At 41.7% G+C, this 4,080-nt stretch overlaps 1 pseudogene across 1 annotated transcript; it reads right to left on the bottom strand.

The window, feature by feature from the left end:
• Positions 1-826: 826 nt before the first annotated feature.
• LOC148853143 (CBL-interacting serine/threonine-protein kinase 14 pseudogene) lies at positions 827-3,607 on the bottom strand (annotated as a pseudogene). The gene has a single exon (XR_016098820.1). The product of XR_016098820.1 is annotated as a CBL-interacting serine/threonine-protein kinase 14 pseudogene (transcript).
• Positions 3,608-4,080: the final 473 nt, after the last annotated feature.

Consider the following 4,080-nt stretch of genomic DNA (forward strand, 5'->3'; position numbering starts at 1 on the left):
TGAAAAAGAAATGAGGTCCTCCGTTTTTTCTAGGGAGATGTCAAAGTTGGAAGAAGTAGAAGAGGTAGGGATTGAATTTGGCATACAAATTCTCGATCAACTTCTCTGTGAAATTATATTCGAATTTTCAAGGCTTCTTTGAAGAATTCTGCCCTAAAATGATTTCAAGAGACTGAATAATTGTGTATAAATTCTGCAAAGTCTCTTCTAGATATGAATTTTTCTTGCTCCACCGTTAAAAGAATGTGAGCTTAGATTCCCTAGAATCCATGGCGCCCTGTAATAGTAGGGAAAAAAATCCAGGTTGCAGACCTGGAGTATAAGCGTAGAGAGATTTGAAGAAATTTCTAATTACAACGAACGAATGTAGAATGTCACGTCTTTTTCTGGGCCGGAGGGGAAAATGCGAAACATGGTAAAAATAAGGGAAATTTTCTATGCTAACCATGACTGAAAATTCTCCTCTATACTTCGGAAGAGACACTAGCGTATCATGTTGGCAACAGCTAAAAAAAGAGCCATTGAATTCCGCCTGCTTAGTGAAAAATCTCGAGAATTTCACTCACTACTCGTAACTGCTGCTCGCAGGATAATTACTGAAACTTGGTAAATGCTTGTCGGCCAAGCATCCGGACAATGTGTTGCGGCAGCTATGGTCGAGAGGAACGGAAAAATGTGAAGAAATAGGGATTATCACTGCTGTTATTTGTGTATGGTGAAGTTGTGAAGATGAATAGTGTTTTTCTTTTAATTATCCGAATAATTATTACAAGGATAATTTGAGAATTAAAAAATATTACAATGATGAATTTCAACAAAAATATTAAAAAATATTACAATGGTAAATTTCAACGAAAAACTACATAATAGTACAGAGAGGCATTTGTTGCAAAACAAAATACAGAGGGGTCATTATCACAGACCCCATAATACATGAGGGGTCTTTGTAATTTACCCAAAAATAAGAGGCACCCAGATCACGGGGCAGTCCAAAAGACAATTTACAAATTGATATTCTGCCCCAGCTTCCCCTCCTTTATTCCTTTGTCCACCCTTTCGAACTAACAATACAAATTTCTCCTCCCTGGGGCTGGGGCAAAGTGCTGGTTCGCCATCTCTAAGAAAAATAGAGATGGCAGTGTACTTAACCCAAAAAGTACTGATAAGTGAAGTGATAAACTTAAAGGTGGTAACTGAACCGAGCAGCTGGTATTCATCAAGATTCACATGTAGCCCATCCGAACTCTCCAAAACCTTCCGCCCATCCGAACTCCCTGGGGGTAGGGTGTCAATTGGACTGGATTTGGTCCAATTCCATCTAGTCCAATCTGAGTCTATTATAAATGGATTAGGTTCAATCCAGTCCAATGAATATTTTGAATCATTCTTGATCAGTCAAATTTAATGTTTAGATCATACAATTTTTTTAAACTTTTTTTTATTTAGATTGGTTTCAATCCAGACCTGATCCGTTAACACATATTTTTATCTTATATCAATGGACCAGATATTGATTTAATCCAACCCAATCCAATATATATTTATTAAGCATGGACCGATTCAATCCAATCCAATAATATTTTAGACGGAAATGGTACAATCCAATATATCTTGTTGGTCCATCCGATCCGTCCAAATTGATTTTTAACTCAATCCAAAACTGGTCCATTGACACCCTTAGCTGGGGGAAGGGGTCTGATTGGTCAAACTTTTCCGGTATCATAATTCATAGATATTGTATAATACAATAAATTGTGTACTCAAGTAATTAACGCAAAATTTAATTTGATACCGTTGCGTATGGATTATGGAATTCCCGGCCGATCCCCAGTAAATATGAAGGGCGGATGTCTGTCTGGACTCTGGACTCTGTACTAGTTATCGGAAACCGGCGTCGCTGGCTGATAAATGAAGCTGCTCAGCTGGGGTTCAATCTTCTTTCTCCATATCTCATCGTAGGACCGCGCCTCACAGCCCCTGCTCCAGATCTCAACCATGACCAAAAATTCCGTCAACTGGTACACCTTGGCTATTACCATCAAATTACCGCTTTGCTCCTCCAACACTGCCCTCCAGTTTTTCTTCCTCGTCACTGTCACGTTCTCCTTCTTCCCTACCTCCTCTAGTTTCTCCATTATTTTCTCCGGTGACTCGGCTGATGCGAATAGCCGGTTGACCACCAAGTCGCCCGAATTGCTAAACAGACCCGACAAGTCGAAGCGCGAAGAAATCGAGATGATATCGAAAGCATTGAGGAACGTGGCAGCGCTTCCATCCTCGTAATCTTCTTCGTGGAACTTTACCTCTTTCTCATTGTAGCCCTTCCTGAACCAAGGGTCGCGCAGGATCTCATCAACGGTAATCCTCGTATCCGGGTTTGTGTCCAAGAGGCACGCTAGGAGTCTTCGCAGGTCTGAAGACATCCATTTAGGGCACCGGAACTCTCCTTTATAGATTTTCCGGTACATCACCATCAGGCTTAGGTCGTTGAATGGGAGGTAGCCGGCGTTCAAAATGTAGAGGATGATGCCGCACGACCAGATGTCCACTTTCGCACCATCGTATCCTTTCTTGGCCAGGATTTCGGGTGCTACGTAAGCGGGCGTACCGCAGATCGTGTGTAACAGTCCGTCCATTCGAATCTGGTTCGTCACGGCGCTGAGGCCGAAGTCCGAAACTTTGAGATTGCCGTGATCATCCAGTAGGAGATTCTCTAATTTCAGGTCCCGGTGAAAGACTCCATGGGAGTGGCAATATCCGACGGCGGATATCAATTGCTGGAAGTAACCACGACTGACGTCTTCGTTGAGACGACCCTTGGCAACCTTGGAGAAAAGGTCACCTTCTTTGACGAACTCCATCACGAAGTAGATTTTGGTCTTGGTGGCGAGTACTTCAAAGAGCTTGACGATGTGAGGGTGGTTTAGACTGCTCATGATAGATATCTCCCGTTTGATGTGTGAAACCAGTCCCCCTTTGATGATCTTGTGCTTACTGATAGACTTAATCGCCACGCTCTGTCCTGTCCGAACGTTCCTTGCGTGATAGACCTTCGCAAAGGCGCCACAGCCGAGCAACTTCCCGAGCTCGTATTTTCCGAAGAGAAAATTATCGGGTGATGACAAGCCAGTGTCTGGCATGGAGTTGCCGGATTCTACTTCAACCTCTGGCATAAGGATTCAGAGAACGAACCTCTTGTTCTTTCCTAGACTTTCTCAACTACATCGACTTCCTGGGGGAGGGAGGTCCTTCGATCGAAGTCTAGATACTATTGACTTATCGGAATTTTTATTCTTGGAAAGAGAGCCAGAGAGCGCACGGAGAGAAAGGATTCTGGTGCTCTCTGCACTTGTAAGTCTGTAGTCTGCAGTGTGTGTGTACGCGCTAGTTTAAAAACAAACTTTGAAGCCAAACTATTTCAGGTTTTCCGTTCGTTCTAAATCCTTTCCTTCTTATGCCCACCCGCGTAGACATGATGGAGTACGGAAAACACTTGTAACCAATCAACCGGTATCACGAGAAATGATAAATTGAAAAGGAGGGGAAGCTGGGGCATAATGTCAATTTTAAATTGTCTTCTACGCTGCCGGTGACGTGGGTCCTCAAATTTCTATGAATAAAACTAGCTATAGTCCTCTTATATATAATTAGTGCTAAGCTCAATAGGGCCCGTCCAGGCCCATAATTACCCCTAATTTCAAGTAATTAAGTCTATGAAAGTAGTACAAAAAATGATGGATAAATAAAATTTTCAGTTAGGCCCATTTGCTTTTGCTTTTCGGTAAGTTACTTATCTGGTGCATTTATCCATAATCTTTTATTTTCCAAATAAATAAGATAATGACTTATTTTAGCGAAAAAAAATCCATTACTGAAAGGGGTATTTTAATCCCATTCAAGTGTCGGTAACTTCCCCCTCTCTAAATCCCAAAAAAGAATGTTCCGTTAGAAGAAAAGTTGTCCACACTTAAATGGGATAAAAATGTCCCTTTTAATAGTGGATTTTTTTATGGCTCAAATAGTCGTTGCCTTACTTGGAAAACGAAAGAACATGGGTAAATGCACTTACCCGATTAAGTC

This window comes from Nelumbo lutea, chromosome 5 (assembly GCF_056320005.1).
Source record: "Nelumbo lutea isolate HS-2025 chromosome 5, American lotus-T2T, whole genome shotgun sequence".
Classification (NCBI taxonomy): domain Eukaryota; kingdom Viridiplantae; phylum Streptophyta; class Magnoliopsida; order Proteales; family Nelumbonaceae; genus Nelumbo; species Nelumbo lutea.